Below are 19,269 nucleotides of genomic sequence, written 5' to 3'. Positions count from 1 at the left end.
CACAGAACAGGAGCAGAAGGACTTACGGACGGTGTTTACGGACAACGGTTGGCTTTGATCCGGGAAGAGCGTTGAAGCGGAATCTCCTTCCTTCCTCCTGAATGTTTCCATCTCTATGTAGTGGGGTGAGAACCCCGAGGAGGAAATATACACACCATAAAATAAATCCTCCGCATGGGACAAATGTGTTTTCATTGAAGAAAAGATAAATGTGATCTCATACAACGCTGGCTTCTCTGTCCCCTCATTTCCACCTACTGGGGGCGCAATCCGCAGGGCTGCTACAAAACTAATAGGGTGGGGGATGGGTGGGCTCTGATGGAACCCTGATATTAGGGAAGACTCTGATGAGGATTGTGGTGTAGGGTGGGATTCTGAAGAAGACTCAGATGTACACAAAAACTCCTATATATCAGAGTCCTTGTACACATCGAAGTCCCCTTCAGAGTCCTTCTATACATCTGAGTCCCTTTCGGAGGACTCTGAAGAGGACTTGGACATAAGGGAGGACTCTGAAGGGGACTCGGACATAAGGGAGGACTCTGAAGGGGACTCGGACATAAGGGAGGACTCTGAAGGGAACTCGGACATAAGGGGGGACTCTGAAGGGAACTCGGACATAAGGGGGGACTCTGAAGAGGACTCGGACATAAGGGGGGACTCTGAAGGGGACTCGGACATAAGGGGGGACTCTGAAGGGGACTCGGACATAAGGGGGGACTCTGAAGGGGACTCGGACATAAGGGGGGACTCTGAAGGGGACTCGGACATAAGGAGGGACTCTGAAGGGGACTCGGACATAAGGGGGGACTCTGAAGGGGACTCGGACATAAGGAACGGCTCTGAAGGGGACTCGGACATAAGGAGGGACTCTGAAGGGGACTCGGACATAAGGAGGGACTCTGAAGGGGACTCACACATAAGGGAGGACTCTGAAGGGGACTCGGACATAAGGGAGGACTCTGAAGAGGACTCGGCCATAAGGGAGGACTCTGAAGGGGACTCGGACATAAGGGAGGACTCTGAAGAGGACTCGGCCATAAGGGAGGACTCTGAAGGGGACTCGGACATAAGGAAGGACTCTGAAGGGGACTCGGACATAAGGGAGGACTCTGAAGGGGACTCGGACATAAGGGAGGACTCTGAAGGGGACTCGGACATAAGGGAGGACTCTGAAGGGGACTCGGACATAAGGGAGGACTCTGAAGGGGACTCGAACATAAAGGAGGACTCTGAAGGGGACTCGGCCATAAGGGAGGACTCTGAAGGGGACTCGGACATAAGGGAGGACTCTGAAGGGGACTCGGAGATAAGGGAGGACTCTGAAGGGGACTCGGACATAAGGGAGGACTCTGAAGGGGACTCAGAAGAGGACTCAGACATAAGGGAGGACTCTGAAGGGGACTCGGACATAAGGGAAGACTCTGAAGGGTATACAAGGACTCCCCTGGTATGAAATATAAAAACCTAAAGCCGCAGTCACATGACCCTCCTCTCCTCTTCTAGGAGTCAGGGTGGAGGGGTGAGAGGAGGAGGAGTCAGGATGGATGAGAGGAGGAGTAGGAGTCAGAGGGGAGGAGGAGTCGGGGTGGATTGGGGAGGAGGAGTCAGAGTAGAGGGGTGAGTGGAGGAGGAGTCAGAGGGGAGGAGGAGTTGGGGTGGATTGGGGAGGAGGAGTCAGAATAGAGGGGTGAGTGGAAGAGGAGTCAGGCTGCAGCAGCATTTTGTCGGCAGTATAGCAGCGCTGCCCCATTGATTTCAATGGGGAGGAGCGGGGGAGAAGCTGCTGGCAGGACTTTTTCTGATGCCCTGCCAGCGCACCGCTCCTGCAAAGCGCCTCAGTGTGAAAAGGGTCTTATACTGCGGCAGGTTGGCACTCCTGGGCAAATTGCCGTAGCTGTATGTCGGGCGCTTTAAGACCACTTGGGGGGGGGGGGGTGCGACGAGGCAGCAGACGCGCGTGCCTGGCTCAGCCGCGATCGCCTGACAGAGACAGAGACAGAATGAAGATCTGTATATCAATGTAACAGATCTCTGTTCTGTCAGGGGAGAAGGGATAGATCTCTTGTTCATACTGATTATGAACAGAGTTATTTCTTCTCCTCCTCCAAGCAGTCCCCTCCCCCCACAGTTCAAATCATTCCCTAGGACACACTTAACCCCTTGATCACCCCCAGTGTTAACCCCTTCCCTGCCAGTGTCATTTACACAGTAACCAGTGGCTATTTTTTAGCTCTGATCGCTGTATAAATGTCACTGGTCCCAAAAAAGTGTTCGATCCGTCCACCGCAAAGTTGCAGTCCCAATTAAAAATCGCAGATCACCGCCATTACTAATAAATGCCCACGAGGCATTGCAAGGGTGACAGTTACAATGATGAGTCCCAGAGGCATGATGGGACTTGTAGTTCTGCAACAGCTGGAGGGTCCCCCTGGTTGCCTCCCCCTGCTTTAGAACATTGCCACAAGCATACAAGAGGGTAGGTAGGCGACAACGTTGTATCCACCACCTCACCCCATAAAATAGTATATAGGGTCCACAAATGTTCATGGGATTATAGATAATAATAGAAACACGTGAATCTAAAACATCTAAAGTTTATTTGTACATGTTAAAATCAGACCAATAAAAAAGTGTTTGCACATATCCATTTAGTGGTCAAAAAGTTCCCGTGGATAGATGGTCACGAAGTAGTTTCTTATCCCAACATGTTTCGCCAAAATTGGCTTCTTCAGGGGAATTATGGACCACCACTAGTTATTGGACCAGTCAAACGCCAACAAGAACCACCATACTCACGCGAAAGGGGGGCACTGTGCGACCACAGGGGGACACATAGAGACCAGGTTGATATGTAACTTTATAAATAAGACGAGATGAGGATGCCTAAGATTTATGCAGTAAGGACCAATGAACGGGTTAATTCAACTTATGCATGAGAGAGACTCTCACAGGTCACCCTTCAGACTCCAATTTTGGTGAAACGTGTTGGAATAAGAAACTAAGAAACTATGTCATTACTATCCTATCCAATTAAACTTTTTGACCACTGAATGGATATGTGCGTTCTCTCGACATGTTTCGCCTTAAATATGGCTTCCTCAGGAGATACATGATGCATCATACAGAACATGAATAAAGGAATACAGAAAGTTTGTGCAGTTCCTCATAATGTTTAACCACTTCCAGCCCAAGGATGTCGTATGACGCCTTTGACTTTGAGTGGGGATGCTGCAGGCATCATTCAGAAATCGCCTTTTACAGCCGGAGAATTCTGTGCACCATAAGAACAATCATAGCGGCAGTTTAGCGGCTTGATCGTTCTTAGAGGCAGCGGCAAAAGGGGACATCCCCTCCCCCACCCACCGCCCTCCGGTGCTTTTCTGGGCTCCCCCCCACCGCACCATGGGCGAGCTGGAGAAAGAATCCGCTGTCGCCGGAAGTTGATCATAGAGATTTTCGGTGACCAGATGGTCCCCAGATGGGGTTCAATATTGAGTTGGCCCAGTATATTACCAAAAGTATTGGGACACCTGCCTTTACACGCACATGAGTTTAATGACATCCCAGTCTTAGTCCGTAGTGTTCAATATTGAGTTGGCTCCGCCCTTTGCAGAAATAACAGTTTCAACTCTTCTGGGAAGGCCGTTCACAAGGTTTAGGAGATGTGTCTATGGGAATGTTTGACCATTCTTCCAGAAGAGCATTTCTGAAGTGTTGGAGAGAAGGCCTGGCTCGCAGTCTCTGTTCTAATTCATCCGAAAAGGTGTTCTATTGGGTTTGAGGTCAGGACTCTGTGCAGGTCAGTCATGTTCCTTCACCCCAAACTCGCTCATCCGTGTCTTTATGGACCTTGCTTTGTTGCACTGGTGCGCAGTCATGTTGGAACAGGAAGGAGCCGTCCCCAAACTGTTCCCACAAAGTTGGGAGCGTGAAATTGTCCAAAATGTCTTCGTATTCCGACGCCTTAAGAGTTCCCTTCACTGGAACTAAGGGGCCAAGCCAAAACCCTAAAGAACAACCCTACACCATAATCCCCCCTCCCCCCCACACCATAATTCCCCTCCCCCCACAACATAATCCCCCTCCCCCACAACATAACCCCCCCTCCTCCAAATGATTTGGGCCAGTGCAAGGTCCATAAAGACATGGATGAGCAAGTTTGGGGTGGAGGAACTTGACTGCCCTGTACAGAGTCCTGACCTCAACCCTGATATGACACCTTTGGGATGAATTAGAGTGGATAATGCGAGCCAGACCTTCTCGTCCAACATCAGTGCCTGACCTCACAAATGCTCTTCTGGAAGAATGGTCAAACACTCCCATAGACACATCTCCTAAACCTTGTGGACGGCCTTCCCAGAAGAGTTGAAGCTGTTATAGCTGCAAAGGGCCAACTCAATATTGAACCCTCCGGACTAAGACTGGGATGCAATTAAAGTCCATGTGCGTGTAAAGGCAGGCGTCCCAATACTTTTGGTAATATAGTTATATTACTTTAACTCTTTATTTATTGGTATTTGCCAAAATAATACAACATAACAAGACAACAACATGAATGGGTAGAAATAGGCCACAAAGAACACTCATCGGAAACACAATTTTAGAAAACCATAAAAGAGTGTACAGAAAATTGCACTGCAGTAAAAATGAGTCCCTAGCGCTATAAAGGTAAACTTCCCAATCAGAACTACCATTGAGATAAAAGGTGTTAGTCCTCAATAAATCCCATGTACACATGCCTCAACATAGCGGCTTGCAGGACTTTCTGGGACAGGAAGTGAAGATAAATCTCTGATGGGACAGGAAGCAAAGAGAAATCTCTCTGATGGGACAGGAAGCAAAGAGAAATCTCTCTGATGGGACAGGAAGTGAAGAGAAATCTCTCTGATGGGACAGGAAGTGAAGAGAAATCTCTCTGATGGGACAGGAAGCAAAGAGAAATCTCTCTGATGGGACAGGAAGCAAAGAGAAATCTCTCTGATGGGACAGGAAGTGAAGAGAAATCTCTCTGATGGGACAGGAAGTGAAGAGACATCTCTCTGATGGGACAGGAAGTGAAGAGAAATCTCTCTGATGGGACAGGACGCGAAGAGAAATCTCTCTGATGGGACAGGACGCGAAGAGAAATCTCTCTGATGGGACAGGAAGCAAAGAGAAATCTGATGGGACAGGACGCGAAGAGAAATCTCTCTGATGGGACAGGAAGCGAAGAGAAATCTCTCTGAAGTTCAGAACATGAACACATGGCCTTTGAGCAGCCATACCCACCGTGTCACTGCACACCAAAAAGCAGCATTTTGGAATATTATTTTGAAAATGAGGAGAGTACCCTATTGGTGTCTAAGGGCAGAGGGAAGGGTGAAAAGGGAGAAGAGAGAGAGAGAAAAAAAGAGAGGGGTAAAGAAAGAAGTGCAATGAGAGGGCAAATGGGAAGGGCGGAGATCCACGGTTAATGATTATTTTGAAGAAGACTTTTTGCACTGTAAAGAAAAGGATCTTATTTGATTTAAAGAGAAATCTCTCTGACGGGACAGGAAGCAAAGAGAAATCTCTCTGACGGGACAGGAAGCAAAGAGAAATCTCTCTGACAGGACAGGAAGCAAAGAGAAATCTCTCTAAAGGGACAGGAAGCAAAGAGAAATCTCTCTAAAGGGACAGGAAGCAAAGAGAAATCTCTCTGATGGGACAGGAACTGAAGAGACATCTCTCTGATGGGACAGGAACTGAAGAGAAATCTCTCTGATGGGACAGGGAATGAAGAGAAATCTCTCTGATGGGACAGGAACTGAAGAGAATTCTCTCTGATGGGACAGGGAGTGAAGAGAAATCCCTCTGATGGGACAGGGAGTGAAGAGAAATCTCTCTGATGGGACAGGAACTGAAGAGAAATCTCTGAAATCTCTCTGATGGGACAGGAAGTGGAGAGAAATCTCTCTGATGGGACAGGCTTGGTAACCATCCTCTACTCCATCCAAGGCTGAATGAGAATGTTTTTGCTTTGAATATACTTTTTTTAAATATTTTTTATGAATGCCCATTCTGATAAATATGGTCACTGAAACCTTCAAATGTACTCCTTTTTAGTCGTTGAACATTTTCCCTGCTGACAGCGTTACTAAACCCAGCTACATACATGGATTACATACATAGATAGGGGCTTCTTCACCTGCCATACACTGAGACCCATCAGAGAGAGGTCCTTCCATACAGTGAGACCCATCAGAGAGAGGTCCTTCCATACAGTGAGACCCATCAGAGAGAGGTCCTTCCATACACTGAGACCCATCAGAGAGAGGTCCTTCCATACACTGAGACCCATCAGAGAGAGGTCCTTCCATACACTGAGACCCATCAGAGAGAGGTCCTTCCATACAGTGAGACCCATCAGAGAGAGGTCCTTCCATACAGTGAGACCCATCAGAGAGAGGTCCTTCCATACAGTGAGACCCATCAGAGAGAGGTCCTTCCATACACTGAGACCCATCAGAGAGAGGTCCTTCCATACACTGAGACCCATCAGAGAGAGGTCCTTCCATACACTGAGACCCATCAGAGAGAGGTCCTTCCATACAGGGCCGCTGATAGGGCAGTACAACCAGCCCTGTTGTACCGGGCCTGGCCAGCAGGGGGGGCCCGAGCAGCTTTTAACTTCTAGCTAAAAAAAAACAAAAAAAAAAAAAAACGAAATAACTATATTAACCTGCACCCACTTGATTACTAACATATATAAGGAATATATATTCATTTCCTGGGCCCCATCAGGTTACCAGAGGGGCCCAGGAGGTGAAAGCAGAAGAGGGACTTTTTTTCTATTTTCGGGTGCAGGGATACAATGCTGTGCCGCATGCTGTTCTCAGTATACCTGCACAAACTAAAGTTCTTCCTGCTCACTGTATGCCTCTCCGGCGGATGGATATTACTGTTATACGGCTCCCTTCATCCAGTAAGTGCTGCAGCTTGAGGGACTTATCACTGGGACGGCTGAGACAGACAGAGCAGCAGGAGTAATCTGGACAATGGTAGTGGTGCACAGGCAAGCAGTCCCCTGCACACACACACACACACTGACAGGTCACACTATTGTAGCATGTGCAGTCCCTAGACTCTGTGTGCTCATGGTTATTATCATTATGATGATCAGGGCACAGTAGGTGCTGTATGGCTCTGTCAGTGTAACATGACTGTGTGGTGCTGACTTTCCTGATATATGACTGTACTGTGTGTTACAGACTATAACTCAGCACAGCCATAACAAAGTCAGCATCACACAGTCATGTTACACTGACAGAGCCACACAGCACCTGCTGTGCTCTGATCATCATAATGATAATGACCATGAGCACATAGTGAGATGCTACTTTTACACATGTGATGGGGGATGGGACAGTAAAAATACATAGCCAAGCTGCATTTTTACCACCCCCAAACCACTCTCCTTTCATAACCTTTCACCCAAGCTTTGCAATTAGGTCCTTTTTCATGCAGACCTGATTGAAAGCTCCGTATGAAGACACAAACTGAATGGGCACAGATGTCAAAACACTGACATCTCTCCCATTCAGATGCAGTTATGATTGGTGGGGCGCTGTAAATGTTAAATGTTCCTGCTCCTGCCTCCTGCCCTGACAGCGTGGAGGCAGGGGTGGGGTTATGGGCGGAGCCAGGATGGGTTGTGGGCGGGGTCAATGGGGCCCCATCAGGTAGGCTGTATGGGGCCCCATGATTTCTAACAGCGGCCCTGCTTCCATACACTGAGTCCCATCAGAGAGAGGTCCTTCCATACAGTGAGACCCGTCAAAGAGAGGTCCTTCCATACATTGAGCCCCATCAAAGAGAGGTCCTTCCATACACTGAGCCCCATCAAAGAGAGGTCCTTCCATACACTGAGCCCCGTCAAAGAGAGGTCCTTCCATACACTGACACCCATCAGAGAGAGGTCCTTCCATACACTGAGCTACGGTCAAAGAGATGTCCTTCCATACACTGAACCCCATCAAAGAGAGGTCCTTCCATACATTGAGCCCCGTCAAAGAGAGGTCCTTCCATACACTGAACCCCATCAAAGAGAGGTCCTTCCATACATTGAGCCCCGTCAAAGAGAGGTCCTTCCATACACTGAGACCGATCAGAGAGAGGTCCTTCCATACACTGAGCTACGGTCAAAGAGATGTCCTTCCATACACTGAACCCCATCAAAGAGAGGTCCTTCCATACACTGAGACCGATCAGAGAGAGGTCCTTCCATACACTGAGCCCCGTCAAAGAGAGGTCCTTCCATACACTGAACCCCATCAAAGAGAGGTCCTTCCATACATTGAGCCCCGTCAAAGAGAGGTCCTTCCATACACTGAGACCGATCAGAGAGAGGTCCTTCCATACACTGAGCTACGGTCAAAGAGATGTCCTTCCATACACTGAACCCCATCAAAGAGAGGTCCTTCCATACACTGAGACCGGTCAGAGAGAGGTCCTTCCATACACTGAGCCCCATCAAAGAGAGGTCCTTCCATACACTGAGACCGATCAGAGAGAGGTCCTTCCATACACTGAGCTACGGTCAAAGAGATGTCCTTCCATACACTGAACCCCATCAAAGAGAGGTCCTTCCTTACACTGAGACCCGCCAGAAAGAGGTCATTCCATACACTAAGACCTGTGAGAAAGATGGATCTCAATATAAGGAAGGACCTCTCTTTGATGGGTCTCAGTGTAAGGAAGGACCTCTTTCTCACAGATCTTAGTGTATGGAATGACCTCCCATACAGTGAGACCAGTCAGAAAGAGGACCTTCCATACACTGAGAATGTCCTTGCATACACTGAGACCAGTCAGAAGGAGGACCTTCCATACACTGAGAATGTCCTTCCATACACTGAGACCAGTCAGAAAGAGGACCTTCCATACACTGAGACCCATCAGAAAAAGTACATCGCCAGCTGCTCCTAAAGTAAATACCTCCTAAACAGTGCACATCTAGGAGATATGTACTGTACCTATAGGTAAGAAACAACCAAACTTTAATACTGTTACTGCTACTAATGCCTCGTACACACGATCGGACTTTCCGTCAACAAAACCGTGAAATTTTGTCCGAAGGGCATTGGCTCAAACTTGTCTTGCATACACATGGTCACACAAATGTTGGCAAACAATTATGAACCTAGTGACGTACTACGTGGTTTTTCAGCTCTTTAGCGCCACCCTTTGGGCTCCTTCTGCTAATCTCGTGTTAGTAGAAGTTTGGTGAGTGTTGATTTGCGCCTTTTCATTTAGAGCTTTTCAGTTCGCGCTTTTGATTTTGTGCTTTTTCGTTCGTTTCTGAACGGCTGTGCGTCAACCAGATGTGTTGCGGAATCGGAGGAGATAACCTGTTATTTATTATCGGCCTTGGAGTTATTGCTTTGACATTTTTTTGGTTGAATAATAATGATTTGATTTGGTAAATTTTCTATATATTTGGATGCATAGAATGCACTTTTTGGTGAATTTCTATTGGCAGATAACATGTCTAATTTTATTTGTTTTCTTTTTTTAATGCACAATAAAACAATAGTGTAGAATAATACTTGGCTGTGTGTTTTACTTCAAATGACAGTTGGGGAGTCGGCAGTTACATTTTATAAAATACAATGTAACATTAACAAGGGACACAACATAGTTGTATCTTTGATCTTAAAAACTACAGGATAATGGTGTTGTGGTAACTTGCCCAAAAAATAAAATAAAATAAATAACAAGCATAATAATATTATTTTTGATATCACTAGAAAAAAAAAAGCCTTTGAAAATCCGTTTGCAATAACCCCATCAGTATCACCAGCAAAGCAGCTTCATTATTATCCCATTATAGAAACTTTCCAGCAACAAAAGTCCGATGGAGCAAAGTCCGATCGTGTGTACAGAAAACCATCGGACTTTTGTACAAAGTACAAACACGCCATGCTCAGGACCAATGCAAAAGATCACACAACAGTACAGAAGTTGACCAAAGATGGCAGTAAAGAGCAGAAAAACCACGTGATTTGGTGAAAGTTGGCTGAAAAAGTCCTGCTGTGTGTATGCAATACAAGTTCACGGCCAATGCCCTTTGTACAAAAATCCACGGGAAAGTTTGTACAATGTCCGATCATGTGTATGAGGCTAAGGTCCGATGAAAACCGAAAAAGTTTGTCTGATGGAGCGTAGACACAGTTGGATGTTGCCTTAAAACAGCTAATTTGCATGTTTGTTGTCAAAAAGTCTGATCGTGTGTATGGGCCTTTATGAAAAAACGGATATGCTCAAGCATGAGCGTAGGGCCAGGCTCGACTTAAGCCTCATACACACGATCGGACTTTGTACAAACGTTCCCGTGGATTTCTGTACATAAGGGCATTGCCCGTGAACTTGTATTGCATACACATAATCTGACCTTTTCAGCTAACTTTCACCAAATCACGTGGTTTTTCTGCTCTTTACCGCCGACCTTTGGTCAACTTCTGTATTGTTGTCTGATCTTTTGCATTGGCTCTGAGCATGCGTGTTTGTAAAGTCCGATGGTTTTTCTGTACACACGATCGGACTTTGCTCCATCGGACTTATGTTGTCGAAAAGTTTGTCCGGTGGAGCACACAAGCCAACATTTGTCCGATGAAAACCGAAAAAATGTGTCCGGTGGAGCGTACACACGGGTCGGATGTTGCCTTAAAACAGCTAATTTGCATGTTTGTTTTCAAAAAGTCCGATCATGTGTACGGGCCTTAAGAAAAGCTGATGTCATACCAGGTACGAAGTCTGGGCTCCCACACAATGGCGTCAAAGTACCCGGGAGCAGGGCCGGCGCAACCACTAGGCGAAGTAGGCAGCCGCCTAGGGCACACTACCACCTAGGGCGCAACCACGGCCTCTGTCCAGTGTTCTCTCGCCCCCCGTGGTGTGCCGCTGGCGCCACCAATCCCCCATGTTTCCCGCTGAGCACTCACACGTGTTTATCTCACAGCGCCGCTCCGGGACTCCTTTGCTCCAGCCTGTCCCTCTGGAGCGGCGCTGTGTGTCTGTGTGAGTGCAGCGGAGGGGGCGGGGCTCAGCGGAGGTGAGAGCATTGAGACGTCGGTCAGCTGACCTCCTGCCCGGCGGGGACATCGTGGAGGAGGGTGGACGGCGCTGGCCTGGTCCCGGCGGGGATATGATGGAGGCGGAGCGGGTGCATGGCGCTGGCGTGGCCCCGGCGGAGCGGGTGGACGGCGCTGGCGTGGACTCCTGAAAAATTCTGCGGAGGAGTCGGAGAGGCCCGGATGATGGTCCCTGAAGGCAGCATCAAAGAGCAGAGGTAAGAAGGAGCCGAGGAGGATGGATCATCCCCGATCTACATTGAGCTGTATGGAGGGGGTTTGTGTGTGAGTAATGCAGGAAGTAGGAGTCAGGTAGGTCAGTGTGATGTGTGTCAGTGCGATGTGTGTCAGTGCGATGTGTGTCAGTGCGATGTGTGTCAGTGCGATGTGTGTCAGTGCGATGTGTGTCAGTGCCAGTGTAAGTGTATGTGTCATGCCAGTGTATGTGTCAGTGTCAGGGTATGTGTATGTGTCAGTGTGATGGTCAGTGTATGTGTCAGTGTGATGGTCAGTGTCAGGGTATGTGTATGTGTCAGTGTGATGGTCAGTGTATGTGTCAGTGTATGTGTCAGTGTGATGGTCAGTGTATTCGTCAGTGTATGTGTCAGTGTGATGGTCAGTGTATGTGTCAGTGTGATGGTCAGTGTCAGGGTATGTGTATGTGTCAGTGTGATGGTCAGTGTATTCGTCAGTGTATGTGTCAGTGTGATGGTCAGTGTATGCGTCAGTGTGATGGTCAGTGTATGCGTCAGTGTGATGGTCAGTGTATGCGTCAGTGTGATGGTCAGTGTATGCGTCAGTGTGATGGTCAGTGTATGCGTCAGTGTGATGGTCAGTGTATGCGTCAGTGTGATGGTCAGTGTGTGCGTCAGTGTGATGGTCAGTGTATGCGTCAGTGTGATGGTCAGTGTATGCGTCAGTGTGATGGTCAGTGTGATGGTCAGTGTATGCGTCAGTGTATGCGTCAGTGTATGCGTCAGTGTGATGGTCAGTGTATGCGTCAGTGTGATGGTCAGTGTATGCGTCAGTGTGATGGTCAGTGTATGCGTCAGTGTGATGGTCAGTGTATGCGTCAGTGTGATGGTCAGTGTATGCGTCAGTGTGATGGTCAGTGTATGCGTCAGTGTGATGGTCAGTGTATGCGTCAGTGTATGCGTCAGTGTGATGGTCAGTGTGATGGTCAGTGTATGCGTCAGTGTATGCGTCAGTGTGATGGTCAGTGTATGCGTCAGTGTGATGGTCAGTGTATGTGTCAGTGTGATGGTCAGTGTATGTGTCAGTGTATGTGTCAGTGTGATGGTCAGTGTGATGGTCAGTGTATGTGTCAGTGTATGTGTCAGTGTGATGGTCAGTGTGATGGTCAGTGTGATGGTCAGTGTATGCGTCAGTGTGATGGTCAGTGTATGCATCAGTGTGATGCGTCAGTGTATGCGTCAGTGTATGCATCAGTGTGATGGTCAGTGTGATGGTCAGTGTGATGGTCAGTGTATGCGTCAGTGTATGCGTCAGTGTATGCGTCAGTGTGATGGTCAGTGTATGCGTCAGTGTGATGGTCAGTGTATGTGTCAGTGTGATGGTCAGTGTGATGGTCAGTGTATGCGTCAGTGTGATGGTCAGTGTATGCGTCAGTGTGATGGTCAGTGTATGCGTCAGTGTGATGGTCAGTGTATGCGTCAGTGTATGCGTCAGTGTGATGGTCAGTGTATGCGTCAGTGTGATGGTCAGTGTATGTGTCAGTGTGATGGTCAGTGTGATGGTCAGTGTATGCGTCAGTGTGATGGTCAGTGTATGCGTCAGTGTGATGGTCAGTGTATGCGTCAGTGTGATGGTCAGTGTATGCGTCAGTGTGATGGTCAGTGTGATGGTCAGTGTGATGGTCAGTGTATGCGTCAGTGTATGCGTCAGTGTGATGGTCAGTGTATGCGTCAGTGTGATGGTCAGTGTATGCGTCAGTGTGATGGTCAGTGTATGCGTCAGTGTGATGGTCAGTGTATGCGTCAGTGTATGCGTCAGTGTGATGGTCAGTGTGATGGTCAGTGTATGCGTCAGTGTATGCGTCAGTGTATGCGTCAGTGTATGCGTCAGTGTGATGGTCAGTGTATGCGTCAGTGTATGCGTCAGTGTGATGGTCAGTGTATGTGTCAGTGTGATGGTCAGTGTATGTGTCAGTGTATGTGTCAGTGTATGTGTCAGTGTGATGGTCAGTGTATGTGTCAGTGTATGTGTCAGTGTGATGGTCAGTGTGATGGTCAGTGTATGCGTCAGTGTGATGGTCAGTGTATGCGTCAGTGTATGCGTCAGTGTGATGGTCAGTGTGATGGTCAGTGTGATGGTCAGTGTATGCGTCAGTGTATGTGTCAGTGTGATGGTCAGTGTATGCGTCAGTGTATGTGTCAGTGTGATGGTCAGTGTGATGGTCAGTGTATGTGTCAGTGTGATGGTCAGTGTGATGGTCAGTGTATGTGTCAGTGTATGTGTCAGTGTATGTGTCAGTGTGATGGTCAGTGTGATGGTCAGTGTATGCGTCAGTGTGATGGTCAGTGTATGCGTCAGTGTGATGGTCAGTGTGATGGTCAGTGTGATGGTCAGTGTATGCGTCAGTGTATGCGTCAGTGTATGCGTCAGTGTGATGGTCAGTGTGATGGTCAGTGTATGTGTCAGTGTGATGGTCAGTGTGATGGTCAGTGTATGTGTCAGTGTATGTGTCAGTGTGATGGTCAGTGTGATGGTCAGTGTGATGGTCAGTGTGATGGTCAGTGTATGTGTCAGTGTGATGGTCAGTGTATGTGTCAGTGTGATGGTCAGTGTGATGGTCAGTGTGATGGTCAGTGGGATGGTCAGTGTGATGGTCAGTGTATGCATCAGTGTATGCATCAGTGTGATGGTCAGTGTGATGGTCAGTGTATGTGTCAGTGTGATGGTCAGTGTGATGGTCAGTGTATGCATCAGTGTGATGGTCTGTGTATGCATCAGTGTGATGGTCAGTGTATGCGTCAGTGTATGCGTCAGTGTGATGGTCAGTGTATGTGTCAGTGCCAGTGTATGTGTCATGTCAGGGTATGTGTCATGTCAGGGTATGTGTCAGTGTATGTGTCATGTCAGGGTATGTGTCAGTGTATGTGTCATGTCAGGGTATGTGTCATGTCAGGGTATGTGTCAGTGTATGTGTCATGTCAGGGTATGTGTCAGTGTATGTCATGCCAGTGTACGTGTATGTGCCAGTGTGATGTGTCAGTGTGATGTGTCAGTGTATGTGTTTTCAGGGTATGTGTCAGTGTAGGTGTCAGTGTAGGTGTCAGCGTGATGGTCAGTGTAGGTGTCAGCGTGATGGTCAGTGTAGGTGCCAGGTGGGTTAGTGTAGGTGCCAGGTGGGTTAGTGTAGGTGCCAGGTGGGTCGGGGTAATTATCAGGTAGGTCAGTGTAGGGGTCAGCATGATGTGAGTAGTGCAGGAAGTAGGAGTCAGGTGGATTAGTTTGTGTCAAGGGGTCAGTGTAGGGGTCAGATAGGTCATGTGTAGCAAGGGCAGGGTAAGGTGGAGTCATGTGCGCAGCCGGGGGGGGGGGGCGGCAAAATTAGGTTTCGCCTAGGGTGTCAACGATCCTTGCACCAGCCCTGCCCGGGAGTAAAGAAATGTCATGCGCTGTACATGCCGCCCTAAAGCGTTGTAAAGTAGCGCCAACGAAAGGATGGTTGCAAGCCTTTGATTGGATGTGTGCTGTACATACCCAAGGGACCCCCGATAAGGGGGACAGCCAGGGTACCCTGTTCCAGACCCACCCAGTCTTTAAAGGAACGATGTTGAATCAAATCTACAATCTCTTATTCCGCATAACACGCGATCGGATCTTCCGACGGGAAATGTTGGACGTGAGCTTGTTGGCGGTAATGATGAATAAATAAATAAATATTTAATTATTTATAAATTATATATAAATATATATTTATATATTAATTATATATAAATATTTTAAGAAAGGGTGTTCAAATATTTTTGTGAGGACAAGCAAGTCCTAGGTAACAAACTGAACCCTCCAATGCAAGAACAGTATGCATTTCTTCCTTTAGGAGGTGCAGTGCTGCTATCGTAACAAGAAAAAGGTTTTAGTTTTTGCTTTTGCATGTTAGTGGGTGCTGTTTTGGTTTGTCCTGGCCTCTTCACTAGGCCTCAAAAGCATTGGAAGAAAATACAGAGCAACAAAAAAGGACCTGAAAGTATAGACTTAATTGAAAAAAAAGGTAAGAGTTTACATTTGTGAGGAAACAAAAGCATAGTGCTGAAAGAACGGGTCCGAAAACCTTAAAGTGAATTAAATAAGTGCAAATACCTAAACTCAAAAGAGAACTTTGCACTAAACAAGTGCAAGCAACAACATGTGCAAAGTGCAACCCTTAATGTTGTATACATATAATAGTGCATAAAGAATATAATGGCAGTGAGATCACATGACATAAATCTTAAAAAACAGGCTAACAACAGTTCGTCAGTCTATATATGGGTCCACTTAAATGGAGGGAGAGTAGCAGATCTTCTCGTATAGACTTTAAATCAAGATAACATAGGGACAACCACGTCAATCTGTTTGTCTGTAGAGATATCTGTAGATGCAACAATCTGGAATTTATAAGATGTGTACTCTTACCAGAACAGTTGGACCCGCATGCCCTACGACAATGGGTCTAAAGAGCTTGTAACCCCCGAAAGGGTTGTACTCCAGCCTCTGGAGAGAAGGATCCCAGTTATGGAGTCTTCTTGCAGGCGTCCACGATCCCAGCTGGAAATGATTGGGCCGGATGATTAGCAGCCAGTTGTTCCCGTATTCAGGGATGGTGGTACTTCCAGAGGTTAGTATGTCCCAGCTCCTGTTTCAGGGATTCGTACTCGTAAACATATAACAAAAAGTAAAAAAGAAGAGGGCTCCGGATAGTGTAGGTCAAACAAAAACCGATAGGTTTTATTAAAAAACATATATTACAAAAATAAAAAGTGATCACAAAAGAACAAAAGAGCTGAGAAAAAGCAATATGGGGTGCAAGTAAAGCTTCCCGACGCGTTTCGACACAAGCGGTCATCAACAGGGGCTTACTCTGTCCCCCCACATTGCTACTATAAAAATGCTTTACTCTAAACCTGATCCACCCACAAATGGACAGAAACAGGAAATTGCAATTAATTAAGAATCAATATAAGACAAGTGCGTACAACCACCCGTGTACAGTGCCTTGCGAAAGTATTCGGCCCCCTTGAACTTTTCAACCTTTTGCCACATTTCAGGCTTCAAACATAAAGATATAAAATTTTTATTTTTTGTGAAGAATCACCAACAAGTGGGAAAATACTATAGGGGAAATGAGATATCAGCAGGAACACTTAGTGGCATAACAGTGTATATCTCAATATAATATTTTAGAGAAGAGGTGCCATCATCCTCGATGAATATAGATCAAAAAGGGGATGTGTGGGGACTTTAGGACTTTAAAGGCACCAAGTGTATAGTCACAAAATATATAAAGGGTAATTTTTATATAAATTTATTCAAAAAATTTACAAAGCATACATCAAAAAAGTTAAAAACTTGACACAATTTTTTGCATCTATATACATGGGTCTACATCAGCATTTTACATCATAATTGAATATAATACAATCCTGAATATCTGTATATAGTGGCTATCTATGAACCAAATACAAAAAATGCGTAGCATGTATAGTCACTATGGTGATGAGCTGGTGTAGCGTCCCAAGGGAATGCCCGACATGTTTCGCGTTTTAGAACGCTTCTTCTGGGGCGCAACAGAAACATTCTTAAAAAACAGAAAACAGAGTAGATTTACATAAGTTAGATGCAATTTATCCATTTTGGGAAATGCATTCAAAATATATATATTCTAAAATGCAATGATTTAATAAATGTATCTGATTGGAGCACATAAAAAGTGCACAGTACACACTAACTAAGGTAGAAGTGCTTGAAAAACGGGAGCCATGCAGGTCTAAGGTCTATATGTGTCGGTCACATATGAGACATTGTGGGGGCATGCTACTATTGTATATAAAGAAAGGAAATTTGTTAGGATAGTTGTATATTGTTAAAGTGTCCTACCCCAAAACTCTCTGAAGATGGCGCTGATGGTTCTCAGGATTGTATAAGATAGTTAGATATTTCATATGCACAGTACTGGGGATAGAGATAATATCAAGTGAATAATAGCATCTATTTAAAAAGTGTATATGTATATAGATGCAAAAAATGGTGTCAAGTTTTTAACTTTTTGATGTATGCTTTGTCAATTTTTGAATAAATTTATATAAAAATTACCCTTTATATATTTTGTGACTATACACATGGTGCCTTTAAAGTCCTAAAGTCCCCACACATCCCCTTTTTGATCACCAACAAGTGGGACACAATTGTGAAGTGGAACGAAATCTATTGGATATTTTAAACTTTTTTAGCAAATAAAAAACTGAAAAGTAGTGCGTGCAAAATTATTCGGCCCCTTTACTTTCAGTGCAGCAAACTCACTCCAGAAGTTCAGCGAGGATCTCTGAATGATCCAATGTTGTCCTAAATGACTGATGGTGATAAATAGAATCCACCTGTGTGTAATCAAGTCTCTGTATAAATGCACCTGCTCTGTGATAGTCTCAGGGTTCTGTTGAAAGCGCAGAGAGCATCATGAAGACCAAGGAACACACCAGGCAAGTCCGTAATACTGTTGTGGAGAAGTTTAAAGCTGGATTTGGATACAAAATGATTTCCCAAGCTTTAAACATCCCAAGGAGCACTGTGCAAGTGATCATTTTGAAATGGGAGTATCAGACCACTGCAAATCTACCAAGACCTGGCCGTCCCTCTAAACTTTCAGCTCAGACAAGGAGAAGACTGATCAGAGATGCAGCCAAGAGGCCCATGATCACTCTGGATGAACTGCAGAGAACTACAGCTGAGGTGGGAGAGTCTGTCCATAGGACAACAATCAGTCGTACACTGCACAAATCTGCCCTTTATGGAAGAGTGGCAAGAAGAAAGCCATTTCTCAAAGATATCCATAAAAAGTCTCGTCTAAAGTTTGCCACAAACCACCTGGGAGACACACCAAACATGTGGAAGAAGGTGCTCTGGTCAGATGAAACCAAAATCCAACTTTTTGCCCACAATGCAAAACGATATGTTTGGCGTAAAAGCAACACAGCTCATCACCCTCAACACACCATCCCCACTGTCACACATGGTGGTGGCAGCATCATGGTTCGGGCCTGCTTTTCTTCAGCAGGGACAGGGAAGATGGTTAAAATTGAGGGGAAGACGGATGCAGCTAAATACAGGACCATTTTGGATGAAAACCTGTTGGAGTCTGCAAAAGACCTGAAACTGGGACGGAGATTTATCTTCCAACAAGACAATGATCCCAAACATACAGCAAAATCTACAAAGGAATGGTTCACAAATAAACGTATCCAGGTGTTAGAATGGCCAAGTCAAAGTCCAGACCTGAATCCAATCGAGAATCTGTGGAAAGAGCTGAAAACTGCTGTTCACAAACGCTCTCCATCCAACCTCACTGAGCTCCAGCTGTTTTGCAAGGAAGAATGGGCAAGAATTTCAGTCTCTCAATGTGCAAAACTGATAGAGACACCCCAAGCGACTTGCAGCTGTAATCGCAGCAAAAGGTGGCTCTACAAAGTATTAACGCAAGGGGGCCGAATCATTTTGCACGCCCCACTTTTCAATTTTTTATTAGTTAAAAAAGTTTCAAAAATCCAATAGATTTCGTTCCACTTCACAATTGTGTCCCACTTGTTGGTGATTCTTCACAAAAAATAAAAATTTTATATCTTTATGTTTGAAGCCTGAAATGTGGCAAAAGGTTAAAAAATTCAAGGGGGCCGAATACTTTCACAGGGCACTGTATGTGCGTTTTGCTTCGGTATGTAATTTTTTGGACAAAAATTTCATTTTCAGAGATTCGTTTGTATTTGAATCTCCGAATGGAAATAGTAACGAATGTCAACAAATCTGAAAAAAATGAATGCATTTGTTTCATTAGGATGATGTCTCATGATGCAATAGTAGTTCAGACCCATGGGGAAATTGAATACAATTTTCGAATTTGTTTGATAATTCGTATAATGAGTGGATCAGAATTTCATTCCATTTGTTAATTTGGATACAC

This window comes from Lithobates pipiens, unplaced genomic scaffold (assembly GCF_037356315.1).
Source record: "Lithobates pipiens isolate NorthernLeopardFrog02 unplaced genomic scaffold, aLitPip1_a1.2 Scaffold_25, whole genome shotgun sequence".
NCBI lineage: Eukaryota > Metazoa > Chordata > Amphibia > Anura > Ranidae > Lithobates > Lithobates pipiens.
The sequence above is the reverse complement of the archived record's forward strand: the minus strand, read 5'-3'. Positions refer to the sequence as shown.